Below are 25,433 nucleotides of genomic sequence, written 5' to 3' on the forward strand. Positions count from 1 at the left end.
AATCGGAGTTTGACAGCTGTCAACTGAGCTGTCAAACAGTTGAACAAAGGACAAAACTGTATTACTATATATCTCTTTGGTTTAAAGGTGTTACATATAAACAGACGTGATTTGAAACAAAGTAATAAACAATAGGGTAAAGGATTGCTGGCGTAGAACTTTGAACAATGGCAATCCCCCTAGGGGAAACCAGTGACACTACAATGGCTGCAGAAGGAAAATTACTAGCACAAATTGAGAGAGCCTCTTTTCTCGTGGGAATCTTACAAGAACAATACATGACCTTGATTTTTAAAACAAACAACCTTGCTGATGGAACTAGAGACTTGTTCTTGAGAGACTCTGTAGCTCAACCAAATATGACATCTTTGGAGGGGGTGAAGGAGGAAGTCGGAGAAGAGAAAGTGTGGAAACCTATGTTGCCAGAGAACAAAGAAACCTTTTGGATTACAAAGTATGAAGACATGAGACTGAGGAGAAAAGTGAAGGAGGAAGCCCTTGGAAACTGTGGAATTATGAAAATTAAAGGAGTAAAGAAATATAACTGGGACTTCCTCCTCTTTTCTGGCCTTTATTATCTGCAACCTGGAGGACTTTTGGTAGAACCCTGGCAACAAGTTTTCTCAATTAGGTTTGAACTGGGAGAAGAGGAAGTAACTGTAACAGACACCCTTCGAGACCTGGAAACCAGCAAAAAGGAATATCAACAGAAAAACCGGAGAGAGACTGAAATAGACTTGAGGGCTGGAGACGTGAGGAATCCTGGCTAGGAATTTTATGGGAGGATAACTACCTGGGAAGGGACAGATACCCGGGCAGGGAGGGAGGGGGGAAAACAGATTTTTGAAAAACTTTATGATTTTTGGATATTGTAAATTTGATTTATACTTTAATATAAAAAAGGGGAGATTGGTATATAAATTTTGATTGATCTTAGAAAAAAGGATTTATTGCATATAAGAAGATAGGGTAATAATATGGGGTTTAATAAGATGAACTAAGTTGGAGAATAATGAGATTAAGTTTAGAGAGAGGAATAAGAACTTGCTGAATTAAATGGGGGAAGTGGGATGTATGTGGGGGGGTGGGGGGAAGTCATATGTGTTGTTTGTTGTTAAAAAATTTGAAAACCCAATAAAAATTTATAAAAAAAAAAAAAAATGAAAATGGTGTGAATGACCAAGCATTTAGAGAGAGAATAAGAAGGGGTATTTTAGGCATGTATTATTATACTTTGGAGTCTTAGCTCTTAAGTCAATGTTACTGACTTTGAGTCAGGGGTCTAGAGCTAGTTGTACTCCATTGTACTCTAGGGGCAAATAATAAAGGCAGCACTCGTGTGGAGCAGTTCTGCATAAATCCGAGATTCAGAATGTGTGGTTTATAGTTTTACCAAATCCTAATGATAGAATCATAGCCCTATAATTCACAATTACTTGTTTACTCCCCATATAATACCTCTAACTGCACTTGACCTGTATATTGGAGGGGAACACGAAAACACGATCGGTGGTGGGATATAAATCCCAAATTCACATGTAGTGACCATTATTTGCTGGCTGCTAGAGGTCATTCTTTTTCTTTCTACCCGAAGGCAATAGCTTCCAGTCTCAGCAGAAAAACTTTGCAGTCTGTTTTTAGTTTGTTTTGAGTTTATTAGTACCCTGGTAAACTCTGGAATTCACATTTTTCATAAGTAAATATTTTAGCTGTAAAAATACTAACCAAGGGCTCTGAAAACACAAACCGAAACCTGAATCTTAAGCACTGGCATTGGAAATTCAGTCACCTTCATGTCAGTGGATTTTGCTTCTAAGAAACAATGCATGATCAGAGTCAAGGCTTCACTTGAGCCAAGGCTCAGCCCTAATACTTATGTGTAATACTAAAGACACATGTAATAATAGTAGAAGTGAAGTTTGCTTCTCCATATATTTGAAGTGCATTTGTGAAGTCATGTCTTTCTATTTTGGAGTAAAGGTGAGCAATTTTAACCAAAGGTTGGGGAGTTGGGAATGCATGCACATGCTCAGGGGGCCATCCCATGTTTTCTTTGCAACTGCACTTTCATCGCAGCATTTGTGCATGTGCTTGGGTGGGGGACACAGACAAATGGTCTCTGGCTCAGTTCCTGGTGTGCAGATTGTAAATTAGCATATAAATTAGGCACCAAGGAGGTGCAAAGTATTTGTTTAATTCATCAGCATCAGTGAAATAAAATAAACTAGGTGCAGGTTTGGTGGAGATCCCAAGTGAGGGCATACATTTATAAGGTCCTTACACTGCAAAATACTTACAGGGGATCCATTCCCTTTCTTGTGATGCAACTCCAAAAGGCAGCCATGATCTGGTAGTGTGGCTGATCAGGAATAGGGTCATAAAGCCAGAAAGACAAGGGAAGTAATAGTGCCACTGTATTCTGCTCTGGTCAGACCTCACCTGGAGTACTGTGTCCAGTTCTGGGTACCACAGTTCAAGAAGGACACTGACAAACTGGAACGTGTCCAGAGGAGGGCAACCAAAATGGTCAAAGGCCTGGAAACAATGCCTTATGAGGAACGGCTAAGGGAGCTGGGCTTGTTTAGCCTGGAGAAGAGGAGGTTAAGGGGTGATATGATAGCCATGTTCAAATATATAAAAGGATGTCACATAGAGGAGGGAGAAAGGTTGTTTTCTGCTGCTCCAGAGAAGCGGACACGGAGCAATGGATCCAAACTACAAGAAAGAAGATTCCACCTAAACATTAGGAAGAACTTCCTGACAGTAAGAGCTGTTCGACAGTGGAATTTGCTGCCAAGGAGTGTGGTGGAGTCTCCTTCTTTGGAGGTCTTTAAGCAGAGGCTTGACAACCATATGTCAGGAGTGCTCTGATGGTGTTTCCTGCTTGGCAGGGGGTTGGACTCGATGGCCCTTGTGGTCTCTTCCAACTCTATGATTCTATGATTCTATGATTCTATGACCTAACAGTAAATAACAAAAAGATAGTTGTATTGTTTCTTTTTTTAAAAAAAAGTCTAAAAACTACAGTAGCATACTACTATTATATGCCACTGCAATCTCTGAGTGGTTAGAGACTCCAGGAGTTCCAAGTACTTTCCCTAGCGTTCAGTTTCCTTGGAATGAAGGACAGAGAGGACTGTGTTGTCTTAAGGATATATGGTTTTATTTACATGCATGTACAACCTGTGCATAGGATGGAAGGGCTTGCAGCATTAACACCCCAGCAGTGCTTGCTTCTCCATTTGGTTACCAGGGAAACACTAAAGTCCAGCACAGAACGAGACGTGTGTCTGTCTGCAGCTTCCAGCCTACCACCTGTAGCCTCCAGCTCACACAGCAACCAACTCTGGCTCTTGTTCTCTTATATACCCGCTAGGTGAGGGAAGTAGGGGGAAAGGCCCACCCTTTTGTTCTATGGAATGGAGCAATTTATTTGGATATGCTAAATTGTGGTACTTAACTAGCCATTCAAAACCATTACATTGATGAAGGAACTGGTTTAGCAAGCTTCCCCTTATATAGTCTACCCTCACAGATACAGGATTGCAGGTTTAGAAAGGGGATCAAGGGTCCCATTCAGATTGACACACACACACACACACACGGCCACTGCAACTCAACAATACCTTTTCCAGGATGAAATAAAATGTCATAAAATAGTGAGCACATTTTGAGGTTTATAAGAATGCTTCTTCATTAAGCATAGTTGAAGCAAACATGCAAAGAAACAAACAAATAAAAACAAGGCAAGGCATAGCAAAGAAAAAGGTGATGCTTGGGAGTCAAATCTGACTAGGTATGCTTGAAGAATTTGATCTTTACAAATTCCTCTACAAAATGACCTCATCAATATTTCATGGACTGGTGCACAAATCAGAACGTAGGCTGCAAATCTAACTATGTCTACTTAGAATTAGTTGTTGTTGTTGTTTAGTCATTTAGTCATGTCCAACTCTTCATGACCCCATGGACCAGAGCACACCAGGCACTCCTGTCTTCCATTCCCTCACACAGCTTGGTCAAACTCATGTTAGTAGCTTCGAGTTAAGTCCTATTAGAATTAAGTCCTATTAAATTCAGTAGGGCTTGCTCCTAGGAAAGTAGAGTTAGGACTGCAACCTTAGTTATCTACTGAATATGGTACTTCTCTAAATATTGTGATACAGTAAAAAAAAAAGTTTCAAAATGCACATTTATGTATTTACAACATGTCCTTTGAGAGGATTTTTTTTTAGCACCCTCAAACTAATGTAGAAATGAAACAACATAATTTTATGGGTTCAAAAATATGCAGAAGTGTTGTGGACTGGAAATAGAAGTGGTTTTTTTATATTTTCAGAGGGAAAACAACTGTTTCTTCTCTTTCCAGAGAGCCTCCTTACACCTGCTACAGTGAGGCTGATTGAGGCTGCAATCCTATACAGTCTCTTACCTGAGATCAAGCTTCGATATTTTATATTGTGGCATAACCATGCATAGAATTGCTTTGCATATCTACGTAACACCTCCTCAACTCCATTTTAAAACTATCACACTTTTAACATCATGCCAAGCAGTATCTTTTTCTTCACTTCTGCTTTGTTTTTGCAAAAGCCTAGCCAGAAGAACTTGAACGTTTGCTCATTATTTTGTGACAATTAAGTTATTGACCCTAAATGAACCAATGCAAAACATTTTCATCTCCCATTCTTACTTTCTGGTTCATGCTCTTGTATGATAGGTTAAGAGAAACAATGCATTCCCATGTAGCCCACTTCAAATACAAGCAGTTGAATTGGTGCCAGGAAATTTGGGTCCATTGTGTTCACAGGGGTGGGATTTTAAAAAGCAACAATGTGAAGGCTCTGGAGCATGGAAAGCAGAGGATGAAATGTTACTCATGAGTAGCTTTAGGTTAAATCGTGTCTACAACAGCCATATTGAAACACTTGATTTAATATCTTTTTATTCTTTAAAAGAATTAACTTGAAAGGTCACATTAAGGCTCATTCCATCAGAGACATATCCTGGAAAATATCTCGATTCACATCAGTTCCCATCCGAGAGATTTTCAGAGCTACTGTTCACTCCGAGACAGTTAAAACTGTATTGTCTAAATTCAATGTTGCATAATAATTTAAAGTTTAGCCTTGTGGTTTCCCAGAACTGGTAAAAGTGACCCAGCCTTTGCTTTCTGCTATTTGTGATTGGGAAAGAGATTAGTGTTCTGGAAGAATTTTTGCTGAAAGGTCCCCAACACAGAAAGTCAGTGTGTTGTAGTGGTTGGACAATGGTGGGAGAGACCCAGATTCAGGTCCACACTCACCCATGGCGCTCACTGGATGATCTTGCTCTCAACATTCCTCACAGGGTGGTTGTGTGCATAAATAAGGGAGGAGCATGTATGCTCCCTTGAATTTTGAGAGAAAATGAGGAATATTAATAAATAAAACCAGTAAGTCAGAGTGAGAAAGTGTTTACAGCTCGAATGAAGACCAAGAACAGATGAGAAGTGGCCCCAGTCAATATCCAGTAACCTATGATGCCCAAGAACTGCTGTAGAACTGTGCTTTGAACATTCCTGCTGCTCATCTGGTGACAATGACAAGTCCCTGCTAGATTTGGATTATTCTGGAAAGAAATGACGGTTACAGTAGATTGTGGCTTTTGTGCCACTCCCTGCTACATAGTGTTTGCTTTATCCACCTGAATCTTGTCTTGATTTTTACTAGCATTTCCAAATTCCTTTCTTTCAAGCCTGATCTTTAGGAATGTTGATAGGCCTTAAGATTGTGGCATGTGCAGGTAGCATAAGAACCTTGTTACTCCACCTTCTCCAGCTCAGCTGCTGATTCATATCTCCATCTTACACTTTCTTCTTCAAGACCAGTATATTGATATGAGTTTGATGAAACTTTGTCACACAGGACAACTTGCAGGAGGTTGTGTTTATAAGAGGCACATGAACAACAAGCAAATTCTTTGTAAACTCTCATACCTGGGGAAATCTAAGTATACAAGGTCAGTTGAAAAGATCTTTTAAAATAATCTTTTCCAAAAGAGTTACCATCTTATGCACATTTTGTCTTGTATGTGAGGTAGTATAAGCATGTTATTTCTTTTATAGAAAAATGAAAATAGCAAATTGGGATTTTAGTTGCTTTTACATTTTTTCCCTCTTTTTAAAATTATGGTTATTCACCCATACATTCCCTCTCTGAGTATTCATTTAGAAGGGAGGTTTTGTAATAGTCACATTTAATTTATCAGGGTGCAATAATTTGTGTTTCCCAAGCATCTCGCAGACTTTGGTTCATTATACTATTGTTTCACATGAGTAAGTTAGCAAAGTTTGGATTGATTGACTCTAATTAACTAAAACTGGTTCCAGGCTGTGCATCTATTGTCATGGTAGCTAGCCACAAAGCCCCAAACTGTTCCATAATGGCAATGTAAGGTAATATCGATATGAAAACACTAACAAATTCTTAACATTGGTTTATGCTATTTGAAGAAAAATAACTGAAGTAGGAGAGTATAATGGAGAAGGTACTAGTCAAAGCAATGTTCTTTAAAATGGAGTTATCCCTCTACTACTGGTTGATATACTCCTAGGAACTCATCCCTGTCAAAAGATTGGATATTACAGTTTACACCAGGAGTTTTGATGCAGTCATCAAGAGCAGTCCTACGCAAATTGTGTTACACTATCAAGTCTTGAGGATATGATGATTGCTAGCTCCTAGAGTTACACATCTGATTACTACCAGGACTTGGTATCTCAGGCACAAACATGGATCCAAAAATGGATTCAAAATCTTTAAGCCCTGGCAACAATCTTTACTTCGGTTGCCTGGGTTTAGGTGCACTGGATAAGCACCAATACTGCAGCAACTGGATCACCTAATCACCCCATCATGCGACCAACATACCACATGAAGACTCACTAGAACCACTCTCAAGTAGTCTTCCAAATTCACCTACAGTAAAGTCAGCAGTATGTTAAATGGAATCAAAGATGATTATCTCCCAGTGTAAATGGTCAACCAGGACCCCACGCATAGTCTTACTTCCATACCAAGTTACAAGCCAAAACAGCAAACAGTCAGGTGAGACCCCAGAAGATGAACCAAAAATGAACCTCTGGTGCCTCAGATTTTGTCTTTGTTCATGTCAGACATTAAATATAAAAGTCTCCAAATGGAGACAACTTGAGTATGCCAGGTCAATCACCACTTGGTACAGCTCCACTGGTCAATACTTCAGATTTTGCCCAAGTGCAATGATCAGCAATTTGCCTGTATTGTAAATGAAATATTGAAAGACATGTCTCCTCCGTTATGTTATGTTGTGCCATGTGAATTAGCATTGTCAGAGGAGGCCCTTCTTAAGGTAACTCTCATTTGTGGCAGTGAAAACAGGAGTGAGTTAATCTTATAGTACACCTCTGTAGAGTCCCCTCTCTTTTGGATTACCTTCCCAGATAAATGTGCCTGCCTGACTCCATTGCCAGTTTCAGGAATTCATCCAAGACTTTCTGTTTTCACTGTAAATTCTGTGTGTCAAACTGCAGTAGCTCTTGGGGAGCAAACATTTGCTGTTCATGAGTATAAAAATAAACGACAAAGAAATTAACTCCGAGAGCTTGTACAATTACCTACTTGAAGTGCGGGTCAAGCTGACCCAGACCGTGACCATTCAGTGCTGTGTGTGTTATGACAAGGCCCTGGCTTTACCGTACTGCTTTACTGCCAACACACTGATGTGTAGAGGAAGCCTTCCCTGAACAGCTTCTAATCTCGGAGTATGGTAAATCATAGCTCAGACTGTTTTGACATGGTTTGAAAGAAGTTATCATGAAAACACCTACATCAGGTGTAAGGAACCTTTGGCCCTCCAGATGATGTTAATCTATGACTCCCAGCATCCCTGGTCACTGTCCATTCTTGCTGGACCCGATGAGAGTTGTAGTTAGGCAACCTCTGGAGGGCCAAAGTTTACTCATTACAGAGCAACTGTGGCAACGAAAGAGATTTCACTGAGAGTAAGGATGAATCCAGGCCAGCAAGAGGCATTGTCACAGCTCAGGGACACAGTTCACTCAAAGATGTCATGGAGCACAGTCAGTAAGAGATTGGTGTGGCCTGAGAGAGTATTGAGAGGTGGGTAGAGAGGTCTGTAGGACCACATTTGGCCCTAGGACTAAAGTTCCCCAACCCTGATGCCAAGCCTCTCAGGTGTGATCATTAGCAAACACATTCCTAAGATGTGGCTATATAATTTTATACTAAAAGTGAATGAAGTCTGCAAAGCCGGTAGGGTTCTCTGCGGTCCATGCTATATAATGTACTCCTTATTAACTGCAGACTAGAAAATCCTTACATTGTAGTAATTCTCTGTAATGAATACAGTTCTGAATTTCTTTCAAAGCTCATTCCAACCAATATGTTATTTCCATCTGAACACAGCATTGTGCTTCTTTGTAAGCAAAGAACGTCATACCTTGAAAGCTCTACATTAGCAAACAGTTTGCTTTTTCGTCAGCAGCAATCAGTTTTTGAATTCTTTTTTTTTAATCCAACTATGGTTCTCATGGTGTAGTAAATGACATTAGGCTTTTGTAAATTCTTGCAGAATATAACAGATCATTGGTTTTATAACACAGTCACTGTTTTTGCATTTTGATGAGATTATTAGATGCAGTCTTGAATACAACATCCCCGAATACTGTTAGTTAAAAAAAAATAAAAGTTTACTAAATGGTATCTTGTCAACTGTATCTGAAAATCACCATAGTTCCTTTATTCTTCCCTTCATGTGACGGTATTTTTGTAAGCTGATGAGTTCTACCAATATGAGGTTATGAAATCATTACTCTAATCTGTATTTAGGTTTGCTCCTAATGTGTTTATTAAAACATATACAGGGCAAAGAAAGTGGAATATGTTATCCTCTCCATGAATTTATTTCATACATTAACTAAAAGGGGATCAAAGCAAGCATGTGTTAGTTAATTTTTGCCCCATCTACTATGAGAACTATTTTCAAGTTGCACAAACCGGCAGAATCAGCAGAGTCTTTGTCTGGCTGATGGTTAGGATGCCACTACCAATATTTGACTCCACAGCCAGGTGACTCTGGTGACCAGTAAATATGCATTGTTGGTAGAGGTCACATAAACTTATGAGTGACCCAGGTGAGAGCCCTCAAAACTCAATGACCAGTTTTGAGCACAATCCTCTTCTCACTCATAAAGCTATGGTCTTTGGTTATTCTGAAATTGAAAGGAACATACAGGTCCATGAATGTCAATGCCAAAAGCATGCTCATCCAAAGAAACACAAACAAGAAACAGAATGTGCATTGTACTGGGCGTAGGGGGAAGAGAAAAATAATATATTTTGTCTCCTTGATACGCACTGTACCATAGTATATTTTATTTTCAGATATAAAATTAAGAAACATCAAGTTTTGATCTGGATGAAAAGTCACCGGTGTCTTCTCTCACAGAAAACAGATCTTTTCTCTCTCCTGTAGACAGATTGACAATCCCAAATAACAGGAGTGTAATCTAACAATGATTATTTGTGACTAAGCCTCATTGAATTCAGTGTAACTTACTTTCAAGTAGGTATGCATAGGTTTGGGCTGTAAGCTCCACTCAACTCAATGGGAACAATTCTGAACAAATGTGTATATGATCCAGCTGTACATCTCATTGAAATCACTAATGATCTGTTTCATAACAAATATTTGTCTCAAAAACTCTATGAACTATGAATGTGGGAGAATCTCATAGACATCCCTGGAACTTAAATACATAGCCAAATATATTAGTTGCAACTATTGTTTTCTGGAGTGTGCCTTATACACAGCCTATAGGTCATGGAAGCTTAGATAAAGTGGTTGCATTTGGCACTGATTCCTCATCATGTTCAGACTCTAACAAAATATGTGAATCAAATGTTATCATCATTACAGCCTACAAAAGTAGGAGTATGCAAAATCTGCATTTTCCTTATATTTTCCTACCAACATTGATTTGGAAATTACTTGGCGGGAAATTAATTACAAAATGCAAGAATTCTGCTCCAGGTGCCTTTTTCAACTGAAGCACTGGACAAAAATGCCCATATCATGTGTCTAACTGACATGTTCTTTTTTCTTTAGATTTTGTCAAAGCACGGTCAGGTCTTCAACTTCACATCCTTTTCTTTAACTCAGTGCAGTTCTGTCAATTTATATACAGTTGCAATCAAAATTGCTCAACCCCCATTGGAAATCAGGTTTATTATCTAAATTTACATACTTTCAGCTGTTTACAATGAGAAAATCAAACGAAAGCAATTGAAATAGCTCAACATAATGGATTTTTCAATTGGCTCCCCCAAATTCAGCTGAAAATACAACTTAGACTGGCTTATCTAGTCTCACTATTATTCAACCCCCCAAACAGAATCCCTCACAACAGCATAACAGCAAGCATGGCCCTCCAGAAGCTGCTGACTCCAACTCCTATCAGCCTCAATGCATGGCCAATGGTCAGGGATTATGGGAGTTTGAGTCCAACACCTGAAGGGCTACAGGTTCCCACCCCATCTGCACCACTTTGCCCTAGAGGAATTTTTAAACAAATATTATTTAGTACATTTTATATGAGGGATGTGGGTGGCGCTGAGCCTAGGGCTTGCTGATTGGAAGGTCAGCAGTTCAAATCCCCGTGACGGGGTGAGCTCCCGTTGCTCAGTCCCTGCTCCTGCCAACCTAGCAGTTCGAATGCACGTCAAAGTGCAAGTAGATAAATAGGTACTGCTCCTGCGGGAAGGTAAAACGGCATTTCCATGCGCTGCTCTGGTTTCACCAGAAGCGGCTTAGTCATGCTGGCCACATGACCTGGAAAAACTGTCTGCGGACAAATGTCTGCTCCCTTGGCCAGTAAAGCGAGATGAGTGCCGCAACCTCAGAGTCATTCTCGACTGGACTTAACTGTCAGGGGTCCTTTACCTTTACATTTTATATCCCACCAGTTTTTCCAGGTGGGAATTCAAGGTGGTCTACATATGGTTTCCAGTTGGTGTCCCATTCAGGCACTGACCATACTCAGACCTACTGCATCACAGTAGCTGAAACCTATGTCCTAGGACTAGACAGCATATACATTGCATTCTAGTTTAATCTATAAGACAACATATCAGAGGAAAATAAGGACAGAAGATGTCGTAAAAGATTAACTTTGTCAAATCTTGGCATGGAGATCCATTCTCCTCTGACAACAGTATATGTATCCATTCAGATCATAGATTATGTAAATTTCTGCAATATACTGAAGTAGCGGAGCTCTCTAGCAAGTGCTGAAAACAGAAGAAAACTGTAGGTTAAGTGCTGCGCTTTTATTTTCTCCTTTTTTATTCTGTCAGTGTTTTTATTGCTAGGATTGCTTAATGTGAGCATTATGTCTTGCATCAATTGTGACGAGGGGCAAGTGGCACTTCCACATAATTGTGCTTGTATGATAATCCTTTTCATGTTGTTGTTTTTTAAAATGGAGGTGAATGTTGAATGGAAATTGATTAATCAATGGGGTTTCCAATAATAAGGTATAAAGTAGCATTCCAATCTTTTTGATGTCTTGTTTTTAAAAAATAAAAAGAATCTGGCTTCTGTTTTAAGAAGAGACATAAGAAGCTGCTGTTTACCAAATCAGACTGTTATTTATATTGTCTGCCAGTGGCTCTCCAAGGAGGGTTGGAAGGATCTGTCAATTTCAGTCCTCTCATTTTCTCATTTTTCCAGTCTTAAATTCAGATCACCACATTTCTGCAGCAATTTGAGGTTTTTCTTTTCAAAACTCCTCATGAGCAGTGAGAGAATTCAGGTTTGCCAGCACACACCTTGGCATGGTTTTCCTTAGAATGATGGCCATTCGAGGGGGTGATATGTTTGTGATACATGGTTTATTTACATATATATATATACCAGCTGAATATAAGAGGAACAGACCTGCAGCACCAACTCTCCAACAGATCTTGTTCCCCAATTAGGTTTCTAGGGCCCCTTCCCCCGCCCACTGAGCCATAGCTTTGGATTTAGCACAGAGAGCAAGCTAAGTATCTGTGTTTCTAAGCAGCAGAGAGGATTAGCCCAGACCTATTGTTTCCTGAGGGGACGCGGGTGGTGCTGTGGGTTAAACCACAGAGCCTAGGACTTGATGGTTCGAATCCCCTTAACGGGGTGAGCTCCCATTGCTCGATCCCAGCTCCTGCCAACCTAGCAGTTCGAAAGCACGTCAAAGTGCAAGTAGATAAATAGGTACCGCTTCGGCAGGAAGGTAAACGGCGTTTCCGTGCGCTGCTCTGGTTCGCCAGAAGTGGCTTAGTCATGCTGGCCACATGACCCGGAAGCTGTACGCCAGCTCCCTCGGCCAATAAAGCAAGATGAGCACTGCAACCCCAGAGTCGGTCACGACTGGACCTAATGGTCAGGGGTCCCTTTACCTTTACCTTTATTGTTTCCTGATATCACCTCCAGCCAATGTGGTGGGGTATGGGGAAGCCTGCCCAGTTTAGCTCTCGTCTGAAAGCATCTCCACCTGGTAGTTTCTCCAGCAACCAGTCACCTATATGCTTTAGTCTTGCAGAGAAATCATTAGCAGATCTGGCTATAGCTATGGACTTAAGAAAGAGACTCGTTTGACCACTTAGTGGCCTCACTTTCAACAAAATCCCATATTACAGATATAAAACCACAGGCTTGGGGGGGACCCAAAGATAGCATCCAAAACAACCAACCACTCTCCCCCACCAGTTTTAAAGAGGTAGGAAATCCTTTTTGCTTAATAGAACAACGTGGCCCATGTCAATATATACAGATCATTCTATACTAATACAAAAATATGTTGAATAATGCCTGCAATATGAAAACTAGGCATGCCATTTCCAGCTAAGTTCCATAGTAGTGCTGAGGGTGGCAGGCAACATGGGAAGATCCCCAAGAGCTGTGTGGCTTGGATGGTGAATACCAGTAAATTGTTTGAACAACCACAACTTACCTCCCATTCTTACACAGGCGGAGCATAATTATTTTCAAAGAGTAAATGTGTAAAATGATGAGGAGCCATTGCTCTAGCACTGTTATAAGATGCTAACTGGTGATGTATTTAATCCCAGAGATGCTTGACATTCAAAGAGTGAGTGATGTACGGCAGAGCATTTGTATGGGCCATCTGGAGATGTACACCAAACTCCACACTTGATGAGGAACTGAAACTTCTGATTCCAAGACCTAAATATGCATCAATCTCCGCTCTGGTTTTAATTGATTCCTAACAAGAAGAATTTTGGCAAACCGCAACATGTTTTTTTGTGTGTGTGAAATGCCTCTGTTGTTACAATATCATAAATTTTTTTTAATCATTTGCACATATTATCGTGTGATGGCAACCACAGATCTGTTGAAATGAATATAAGATTCTGATTAGGGGGAAATTGGTTTTGCAACTTACTTATTTTAAAAATGGTTTTGCAACTTATTTATTTATATTAAAACATATTATATTATATTATATTATATTATATTATATTATATTATATTAATATATATATATATAATATTTATTTATTTATTTATATTATATTATTTATATTAATTATATTATACTAACCTGCTTTTCATCAAATGAACAATGCCAGGGCAGGGTACATGAAAAACCAGTACAACAAATTCATAAACAGAGAGAGAGAGAAATTTCCAAAAAAAACCACCTCTTACCATTTACTTAAAAGATTCAACATGTTTTGTTATGCTCTAGAATGTTACAGGGCAGTAATTTATAAGATGGAAATTGTGAATATATTTTTTCTCTCCCATTAGCTTTTACAGAATCTTTTCCTGTGTACAGGAATGCTGCTAATGTCCTCAGGAGCATGGACTCTTCTTTTAATCTTTGTACATTTCATGTGAAGGTCTGGAGTGGGTTTCTGAATGAATTCAGCTGGGCACACTTTGAAGCCTCCCTGTGATGAGGAACCCTGAAGACTTTTCAAATGAATGCCTTTAGAAATACTCTTTAGACCTTTGTACTAAACATGTCAAAGTCTGATGAGGAACCTGTGCACCCAGGAATGTTGGGGACCATGCGTGCCCCCCACCCCATTCTTGGTGAATAGGACTCGTGTTGCTCCCTAACCTGCCAGTCCAACTAATCTATTATCATCCACCAAATCATTCCCTTATTCCCATCCAGGGAATAATGAACCCCAGTGCCCCTGGTTTCATCTTAGAAGCTGGAGGGCCCTGCTCCTTCCTACTTGAAATGGGACATAATTTTGAATGAACTTCCCTGGGAGACCAACCTGAGGCATTAGATCATACCATATTTCTATATACTAAAAAAACCTCTAGCCAGTCCCAGTTTACAATGTGCTGAGAAGCTCTCTCATTCTCTGTTAATCTTGTATAACATGCAAAAATGAGTGTTGATTTCTGTAAAGTCCTGGAATTCATTACTACACCAAACAATGCACACCAATTTGTCCAGGCCTTTGCCAAGTTACAGAGAATAGATGAACAGCTTGGATCTTTTTATCGGCATCCCGGAGAGGGGTGGTATTATTTGGCAGGGGTGGGGGGGTGCTCTGGGCCTCTGTGTTCTTTCTGCTACTAAAGAGCAGCCTTGTCATGGAGCATCCTTTGCTGGAAAGAGGAGCCAAGAAGATGGCCTTGGCAAAATAGAGGAGAAGCTGCAGATGCCCTGTCTGCTTATTTGGTGCTGCTGGTGGCAACATGACAAGAGACTAGAACCCTGCTTAGTGGAGCCTGTGCTGAGCATTTCACTTTCCTGACAATTAATCTGGAAATCTTCCTAACTTATACATCTGCTCATCTAATTAACACACTGCGGGATAAAGCTAAGTAAAGATGGACTGAAAAGAGGATAATTTGTTCTTCTTCTTTTTTTTACTTGCATTTCCCTTAAAGCTTTGGGAGATTCCCCTGCCTTTGCCAACAAGTGTTTGGCTGCCACAGAGACAGACAGATGTGCACCTCTCCACCAAATAGTCACATCTGTGCTCTCTGTGACCCATTAATGCCCTACCTGCCTGTATAATATAGCACTGGACTGGGTCTTTAAAAAAAAGGTGTATGTGCAGCATTCAAGAGTTATGGCTCGGTTTCGATTCTACTGAGCTACTTTCAGTCCACCTGAGTTCTCGCAGATCTTTTCCAGTCGTACTTCTCAGAAAGACTTTTGTTCTAAAGTGTACTTTCTAAATTTGCATTTTGGTGGAGCTGCCAACTAGAGAATGCAAGCAATGAATGCCAGGTCAACTACATTTATAGCCAACAAATATTTGTTTCCTTTGCAGGTATGGGGAGCTATAAAAATTGGTTATAATATCCAATACATCTCTGTCTGTGTGCTGAAATGTAAAGTGTGAATCAGAAGCATGGATTTTATCTGCAGTCATCTCTGTATATTGGAGCATATGCTTCAGATTGCGCCATAAGTAGGATTTGTAAGTTTCTCTCGCCCCTCCCTTTTCTTTTCTTTTCTTTTCTTTTCTTTTCTTTTCTTTTCTTTTCTTTTCTTTTCTTTTCTTTTCTTTTCTTTTCTTTTCTTTTTGTGCAGATATCCATAAAAGGTAATGTCCAAATACACACTAAGGGTTGTATCCACTTTTAGTCAGAGGAGACTCGTTGAAATGAATAGGCGTGTCTTTTCTGAGCAGCTGGCGATAACCCTAATTCTATTATTTACGCCGCATGACATTTTCTTTTTTCTTAGCATTTCCATTGGACTGCACCATCATTCCCTCATTAGCAAAGAAAACTGCAAGGGAACGGCATAGATTAACTACCTATTCAAAGGCTAGAAATGTAAGCAAATGTATTAAGGAATTAAATCCCATTGAATTCTGTGGATTTTACTTAGGAGTAAACATGCTCTTTGATCACCTTGCATGCTGCTGCTGCTGCTGCTGCTGCTGCTGCTTTTTGCAGTGGGACATTGGGATTCTTCTCAAAGCACAAACCTTTGAGAAAAACACCATACCAGGGACACAGAGGATAAACATCTTTAAGGCAGTTAGTTCCTCTTGAGATCGCACACTACTTCAGAGTCTTCATGCTTCAAGACATACATTAGCCAGGGCTTGTTCTGTACCTCTGTCCCATCCACTTGAACTTCATTTTCCTTTCTGCCTCACCAAAGATATTTATCTTTGCTGCCATTGCCATAGAGAAGCCAGATTGGAGGAAGGAGACAGACAAATGTATATTGCATCAATGGAGAATTCATTGCAGCGGGAAGGTGCAGAATACAGTGGGGGACAGAGAAATGGAGGAGTGGCTGGAGAAAACATGCAGAAATATGCATGAGATTGAGAGACACAGGGGAGTCGTGGTCATCAAAATGCAAAGCATTATTTAGTCCTACTCTATGTTTATGACATCGCTGGTTCGAGGTGCACACACTGATATATTTGCTCAGTTCAGAGAAGAGGCTGGATGAAAAACAGAACAAAATATTTTCCAAATAGTCCACCGAGGTTGCTGAGTGGAGTCCTCCTAACAGTACCACAGTCTATTGAGGTTGCGTTGGCCAGGATTCAAAGGAGGATCTTTGTTGTGGCACCTATTTTGTGGCATGAACTTCCTATGGAAACTGGGCGAGCATCAATGATGGGTTGCTATTCTGGGCAGTTTTTAAAAAAAAATCTCTTTACCCTGCTAGTTTCCTGACTGTTGACATCGAGTATGTTTAGGTTTTGTTTTGTTCTGACTGCTATAGCAGCTACTGAAATTATATGGCAATCTGGATGTTTTAACTGTTATTTGATTATCTTAGAAGAAGAAGAAGAGTTTGGATTTGATATCCCGCCTTTCACTCCCTTTAAGGAGTCTCAAAGCGGCTAACATTCTCCTTTCCCTTCCTCCCCCACAACAAACACTCTGTGGGGTGAGTGGGGCTGAGAGACTTGAGATAAGCGTGACTGGCCCAAGGTCACCCAGCAGCTGCATGTGGAGGAGCGGAGACTCGAACCCGGTTCCCCAGATTACGAGTCCACTGCTCTTAACCACTACACCACACTGGCTCTCTTAAAGCTTTATGTATATTATGATCAGCTTTGAGAATTCCAAATGAAATTGGGGTATAATTTTTAAAGATAAAAATAAGAAATATGAATAAGTAAATTAATAAGATCTTTCAAAAGAAGCATCAGTAAAAAGGGAGGAGTAGTGCGAACACACACCAAAGGACTGCAATAGCACTTTATTCTTATTACTATTATTATTTATTACATTTGTATATCCCCTTCATCTATAGATCTCAGGGCAGTGCACATAATAAAAATACAAGATAAAAATTTTAAGCATACTCAACCATTCTTTGATCCTGACTTCGGATGCTATATTGGGTCTGCGTTTTCAGTAGGGTCATGACCACTTTTGCTGCCACATGTTATTATATAGTTGCCAGAAAGTCAAGTGCAGAAGAGGGATTAGCTCCAGAATTCCAAAGGTCCTTACGTCATCTAGGTCCATTTGAAGCACTTCATCATGTGCCCTCAGATTTTTGAATGACACCACCTGGTTGCACATCTCAGTGGTCTCAAAGCCTCTGAGCAAAAAAAGATCTAGAAGACTCATGCTTCTCAAGGATATCTGGCTATAAGTTAGTTGATAAAGAAAGTTAATACTCCCTTTTGCTAAGTGAATTATATTTTCTCTCCTCAAATATCCACCTGTGATAGAGGTTTAACCAGTGGTTCAGGTAGAGTATCCGTGGCTGATCCCAGCATCACATTTTCATCCACATTTCTTATATGATTTCCTTATGTTCTTATTACCTTCCTATTTGCTAGGCACAGGATAATAGAAAAATGGAGATAATGAAGGATACAAAAACATTCATTCTGTCATGGATGGATATTTGATTTTGGTAATGAACAACCAAGGCTCTAATATAATTGGCAGACTTACTTGCCTGTGCGTGGGCACTTAAACAGAGAGGGTATTTTGACAGCCCAGCATTGATTAAATTGGTCTTTAATTGAAGTAACCAAGTCTTAGCAATGCTGTAAATACTACATTAATTTCAAAACAGTGTTAATTGCAAAACATTTATTAATGAAAATAATTCAACATTATTTTCATAATTGCTGATTAAGAAATTGTTTTGGTCTTAAACTGTAATTACATAGCAATTATATTTTGTTTCATTATAAATATACTACAAGTATGCTACAGTTACCACTGTGTGCTACATGAGACACAGTCTTTCCCTCCACAGTGGTGGCTGCTTAATTAAAATATTAATGCTGTCCTCATATTCACAATACTTCCCATACTTTATACGTCGACATGCAATGTAGTGCATAGTGTGTCAGACACACTTCAGTTAATTTCTGGAAAAATAAAATAACGTGCAAGCAAAGTAACTACCACAGTGGTCAAAACAAAACAAATTCCTTCCAGTAGCACCTTAAAGACCAACTAAGTCAGTTCTTGGTATGAGCTTTCGTGTGCATGCACACTTCTTCAGATACACGCGTGCATGCACACGAAAGCTCATACCAAGAACTGACTTAGTTGGTCTTTAAGGTGCTACTGGAAGGAATTTGTTTTGTTTTGACTATGGCAGACCAACACGGCTACCTATCTACCACAGTGGTGTTTTTCTCTCTGCCCAGGCAATGTCAGATTAGTGATGGAGCTGGCATCACACGGCGCTTATGGAAGAATATAGGGTTACAGAGAATGGATAGTCCTTGTCCTGTTCTAACTTGGCGCAAGGTTCCCAGGGGCAGCCAGGCTAAAGAAGAGGCACTTACTGGAATGACAGGATCAAGTCCAGAAAAGAAGAATGAAGTCCAATGGTCAAGTAGGCTATGCTGGATCACAACCAGCAAGGGAAGGGAAGGTCTCTCAGGACCCAGGAGAGGTCACTGTGGCAAGGGCTAACTGGAAGTCAGCCAAAGAGAGCTGTTGACTCAGCAGCATGCTGAACTCTTCTGAAGACTAGTTGGTTAGCCGGCTGTTAACTTCATCCACTCTGAGCTGCAATCTGTTTCTTAAAGGGCCATTGCTTGATTTGGTAGCCTCTAGATCCTATGCCATGGGAGCAATGAGAACTTCATCAAGGGTGTGCCCTCTGAATCTGGAAAAAAAATCAGGCAAAACAATGCCCTTTGACTTGAATGGTCCTGGAGCTTGGGGTGATGCCTGCCTAGGCAATTCCTTCTTCCCTTCCCTGAATCTTCCTCTGAGCCAGAAGGGCACTGAGGCCAAACAGCATTGTGATTGTCTTCAGTTATGTGATTGTGCCTTGGATACACTCCAAAACTCCACATGGTTCAAATGCAGGCAATGAGTTCCATGAAAACAGAAGTGCCCTGAGCTCTTCATACAAGAGGACATGCACAACACCAGTGTGCCTGCAAAGCATTCCAGAAACTAAAGAGACAAAGAGAGTCCAGTGTGCATATTGGAGTCCCAGCTTATATCTCCTAGCTATCAGACTGGTTTAGGTCTGACCTGAAATCTATATATGTGTTGAGGAAGGGGATTATTTTGATGTTTGCTCAGGGGTCTGTGATTTTTCTCAGCACACCAAAACATAATGGTATATGACATTTCAAGGGAGAAAGTGTACTTCGTGGAGAAGCAAAAAGAAAAAAAACATGTCATGTAACTTGTCTACCCATCACCTCAAAATGGGAATCCAGTGTTTGATTTTGTTATTAAATGAAGTGCAAAAGCATGGCTAGGGGTGCAGGAGTGACATGTTTGCTCTGAAATCAAAGCTAGAGGGTGTATTCTAGTCCCAATTTTGCCCAGTGTTTACTTGATTTCTTACATTCCAGATTCAGGGATGGAATCTTCATGGGCTTTTAACATAGGGTTGTGTCTATGAGATTATAAAAGCTAGACTGTATAAACCAGGTACAGCTTTAATTAAAGAGAGGCTAACCATCCTCTCTCACCCCCAGAAAGTATCTTCATAATGAATAGATGAAATGCCCCACTGATAACTTCTACTATGGATTCATTCCTTCATTCCCTTTTTTCTTTATCCCTTCAATTTCCAATCTACAACTGAAACTTCTACAATGTTTTATTGAACTGGATATCAGAAGACATCAATTTGCGACAGCCTCATAAAAAATAAAATAAAACTGTGATACAGAAGAGAAACCGCTGTATCAGACACACTTCAGTTCCCTTCTACCCCTACCTCAGTGCTCCCGTCAGAAATATCATCAGCCACTGAGGCTGGAAAACAAAATCTCAACTCAAATGCTATTAATACAATAGTCTGAAACTTTCAATACATCCTATGCCTGTTCTAAAATTAAATATTCATTGGTAGCAAGCTTATGTAAAAGGGTGCCAGAGTTCAAAACAGGAATGCATATAGGAGATAAAGAGACAGACGGAAGGGGAAAGAAAGCAGTAGAAACGAAGACTGTGGCCAGACTGTTCTGACTCTGATTGCCGTGGATGTTACCAATTTGAACGCATGTTAGGGATACATAGCTGAGCAAAATCCGTGTAAATTGGGGATCACAAGTCATATGCTTTAATTAAAAAAAATATATACAGGGAGCTTTTATGGTCATGAAATGGGATTTCTAGTTCTGTCTTTCAGCCTTCTTATCACACATGTATTACGTGCATTTTGTCAGGCATTGCCAGAGAGGTGCAGGATGATCAGCTTGCATAGCAACTGAATTATGCCCATAATTAGGCCTAGAGTCAGTAGCTTGATGTTGGGCAGTAAATTGTATATGTCTCCTTTTTTTGGTTCTTCACTTAATAGACCTTTGGCAATAGCTTATTGTAGCTTATTGTAACAGACAATGGATCAACATTGAAGTGTTTATCTTGTGATAATTACACTGCTTTTAAAAAAATAAAATAAAATGAGAGTGTATTATCAAATGGATTTGCAGCAGGTACTACAGTGGAAGCTCTGGATTGGATACTGGATTCTGCAGCTTGAAGCCATTTGCTTCAGCTCCAAAAAAAGAAAAAGCCTTTAAAATGCCACCCAAAGAAATGCCACCCTTACCAGAGTATTGCAGTGGCCCCAGTTGGCCCTTTAGGAGCCAGGAGTGGGGAGAGCAAGGGCACTGTTATTGGCAAATCACTGATGACCCCATTACCTCAGTTAGAACAGACACCAGAGCACGTGTTGTCCCCTTTCATCAGCACTTGGCCTGCAATGCAGCACTTCAAAGGGTTGGACCATATGACAAATCTAATCTAATCTGGGTTGTGCTTTAGTCTTATGATTTGCAGATGTTCAGATCCTCTCCACATTCATTTTCAAGAGAAGAACTGTTCTCCTTCATATTGCTTATGGTTCATGCTGGGTGCCAACCTTATGGCTCATGCTGGGTGCCAATCTTATCACCTGATTGGCTTTGTGTCTGAGATACCTTTTGGATAGACCATTAGGTCGAACAGAAGGAATAGAACAGCCAATTAAACATTCGTGCTCATAAATGTATCCTGTGTAACTTAATAATGCCCACTTTTTCTCCCCTTCCCCACCCTTTTACATGCTGCATTTGAAGAACTCTGTCCAAGAATATCACTAGATGGGGGAAAATGCGTGCACACACACACACACGCCACATCATCTCAAAATTATTAAAATCTCTGTGGGAATTCATGATTAATTTTAAGGCCTGACAGATTAAAATACATTATTATGTACACTCTAGTGCATCCTTTCAGATATTTTCAGAATCTGATTTTGCTCTCTTGATACACACCAATGATTCTACATGTATCTAGTAGATTGCAAGGAATAGATTAGCATTAAAGAGGCAGTATTGTGTTGTTAGGTTGTTATGTGTAACTTGTGCTTATACATTAAGAAAAATGTACCTGGCATTCCCTTGGACATGACCAGACCCCATAAAAAAGAAAGCATTATTAATAGTTGGTTGTAATGCATTTGTGGCAGCGCATCTGAAATTCTGACCTTTAGCATGTTAACAGGCTCTTTTTATCTGGTTCTCTGGCTGACTAAGCCACAACAGTAGCCTGATTAAATGTAGGGAACCAAAGGTTTGTTATCTATACTTCTTAAACAGAATCCTAACTTTTCTTTCCCCATAAGACCTAGAAGACATTTGCAAAGGAAATATGAAGCTGTAAAATGAAAATAGCAATGATCAGTGTTTCATATGGGATAATTTGATTATCTATTTGATAATCTGTTTGATAATGTGATGTGTTTTCATATGGGGCAATTTAATTATCTGTGAGTAGAACAGGGACCTCTGCTCTCTAGTTTAACCTGGGTTGGTACAAATCTTTTTGCCAGAATGTAAGTAAATGCACACACCCCACCTAAGCAAGAGAGTGGAGATTTCAGGTCACTAAATAGTTTGACCTTGGACTAATCATATACCAATAACCTGTGAAAGGTGTTTCTTTAAAAAATAAATAAATCCTGTATTAAAAAATTGATATCCCACTTTGGTTTCCCAAAGCAAATCCATACTATCTAGCAATAAATAAATACTCATAAAAACATACTGTTACATGCCACCCCAATCTCTACAAGTGGTGCAAGATTTTGGGGGTTGAAGGTGCACTTCCCATGATCTGTGGTCTTTTGGGACAATGAGGCATAGTGAAGATGGTAGTTTCTTTATGTTATATGCTTTTATTTACTCATATATACAACCTGCACCTAGATGGACAGATTGCAGAGCATTCACAGCCTATGAGGTTCTGGCTCCCCCCAGCATTGGATTCAAAGGACAGCAAAAACACATTCTCTATGTCTCTCAGCTCACCCCCACCTTCTCATGATCATGATCATAGAGTGAGACAGTATCATACTGAGTGCTGGAACAAAGTCATCCCAATAAGAATGGCAACTATCCTGAATTTCCAAATGTCATATTAATATATACACGTGGGTTTCATGATTTTAAGCAGAGCAGCATACCTTCCCGTGGTCATTGGTGGTGAGTACCTCTTTGCCTAGTACAACAGCATGTATGTAGTTTGTACTGTAATGTGAGAAGTTTAGCATCTGTTTTTGAATGTTATGGGTCACAAGAATTTGCAGGTGCAAAATACTGCAACAAGAATGGATGGTGACTTGCACAAGCTGCTCAGTTGTTTGACAGCAGGACTTGGCATGGTGGGGTCATGGTAGAGCAGTTCTAGGGTAAAGTATGACAAAAACCTTTACAAATAATAATATTCAACCCTCCTAGTCTGCCAGACTTTTATCTGGTCAGATTCCTATGTATTTAAGGGAAGACAATACCTGCATTTAAGTGTGGTTCTATTAAATACTGTGAGATTTCATGGCTCAATGGTAGAACACATTGTTGTTGGACACCAGCTCCCATCAGCTTCAGCCAGTATGGCCAAGACTCAGGGATAATGGGCACTGTGGTCCAGCAACATCTGGAGACTGTCTGTGGATGAGGGTGGAGATTCTGTTCATTCGGGCTGCGCCACTTTTTCCCCTGCACCATTCTATTTCCCACCCTCTCCCTCACACACACTGTGGTGACGCCTCCTCCCTCCCTCCTCCTGGCTTCTCCCCACCCTGCCTAGAGGAGGAAGGGGGCTGGGCTGAGCTGGCTGAGTGCCATTTTAAGCAGCCTCTCTTTGGAGCCAGCCCTTTTGTGCCACTCATCTTCTCTCCACCGCCACCGCCCTGGTTCTCCTGCGGGCCAGAGAGCAGCGGTGGTGGTGGTGGCAACAGCCCCAGGGAAGGTAAGCACAGCTGGGGCTGGGGGTGGGGGGTGGGGAGGAGGACTACTTGCCCCCCTTGCCTCTTCTTCCAGCTCCCCCCCCCCCCGTGCCACTTCTCCAGCCTGCCACAAGGTCTGAGGGACAGTGGACCAGCCAGCGGCTAAAAAATTTTACTGACCCCGGGATTGTGTTATTCAAAGCAGTCCCATCAGGAGGTGCTGGACTATAAGTGATGGGGATACATGAAGGTCTTTGTGACTAAGGGTGTGTTCACATTACCAGCTTAAAATGAATTGGGGGTTATCCACCCCACCCCCCACATTTCAATCACATTTACAGGTCATTGTACACATTAGTAAGGTTGGATATGTTGTCTGTTTGGCCACTGTCTGTCCACACCAGTGAGCAAAGAGGGGAATGAATGTCTTCATGTGGTTTGTTTTCAAATTGGATCAAATCTGGTTTGGGGAAAATGCATCAAAATGCAGTACAGTATTTCTCAAGAAACTACAGGATAGAAATGGATTGTGGTTAAGGTTGTGTGTACATGGCTTCACTAACCACCAGTGGAAGCATACTGGATGCAGAGTAAATGCATCCTGAGACAACTGAGCTGCAATAGGTTGCGGTCATTTTCATTTGGCAGGTGATGGCTACAGTCAAAGAGAAGTAATAGAAATACCATATTTTTCGCTCTATAAGACACACCAGACCATAAGATGCACCTAGTTTTTGGAGGAGGAAAACAAGAAAAAATAATATTCTGAATCTCAGAAGCCAGAACAGCAAGAGGGATCGCTGCACAGCGAAAGCAGCAATCCCTCTTGCTCTTCTGGCTTCTGGGACAGCTGTGCAGCCTGCATTCGCTCCATAAGACGCACACACATTTCCCCTCACTTTTTTGGAGGGAAAAAGTGAGTCTTATAGAGCAAAAAATACGGTAGATTCTAATGTTCTGCCACTCAGGTGGCCACTCAGCAAGTTTGCGCATTCTGAGTACCACATCACTCACCACAGCACTGAAAATTGGCACACTCATCAGAAGCCATAGTGAAAGAGACCAAAGCAGCACCATTAGTTCTAGTCATGGGGATGAATGAAACAAGAATATTATTATACATATGAGTTCAAGCCAAACATTGGGAACTACACTCCTCAGAACTTGCTAGATATGATTACATTAATCTCTATCATTCCACTCCCTAAATGGAAACAGCAAAGTAGTTATCCCCATTGAAAAATAGCAGAACATATTTTCCAGTAAGCAGTTAATAAAACATATCTATGGTACATTGTAGAAGACTTCCAATGAATAGGCCTCACTCTTGAGCCAGACTCCGGTGGAAACAAGTGCCAAAAGACAATGAGGCAGATGAGCATTATATGTGTATTAGTGCTGAAATGAAAAATTGCACCAATTCAGAATCTGACAAGTTTCATGCATTCACAATTGACAAATTTGGATTTGAACATACAAATGGATATGGAACCAAGGTTTCAGGCAGAAAATGGGAGTGCGGCCAAACATATGTTTCACCAAATAAAAACTTGTTGGGGGGCCTGGTTTTGTGGCAAAAGACAAACTTCACATTTGCAAAAGCTGCAAATGGATTTTTGTGACCTTTTGAAGCATGCAGTGAATTTATTTTAGAATTTATATCCCACTTCTCCACATATTATTTAACCCAGCTGTTCAGAACATTTGTGAATTTTAGTTT

General features: G+C 40.4%; 1 long non-coding RNA gene across 1 annotated transcript in view; it reads right to left on the reverse strand.

Annotated features, from left to right (window-relative positions):
• LOC309348491 overlaps positions 1-19,259 on the reverse strand; it is a 28,487-nt gene extending 9,228 nt beyond the window's left edge. Inside the window, exon 1 of the long non-coding RNA XR_014159422.1 lies at positions 18,813-19,259. This is a non-coding gene — a long non-coding RNA (uncharacterized lncRNA). The remainder of the gene's footprint in view (positions 1-18,812) is intronic.
• Positions 19,260-25,433: the final 6,174 nt, after the last annotated feature.

The sequence above is a fragment of the Podarcis erhardii genome (genome assembly GCF_964252035.2).
Source record: "Podarcis erhardii genome assembly, chromosome: 8".
Taxonomy (NCBI): Eukaryota; Metazoa; Chordata; class Lepidosauria; order Squamata; family Lacertidae; genus Podarcis; species Podarcis erhardii.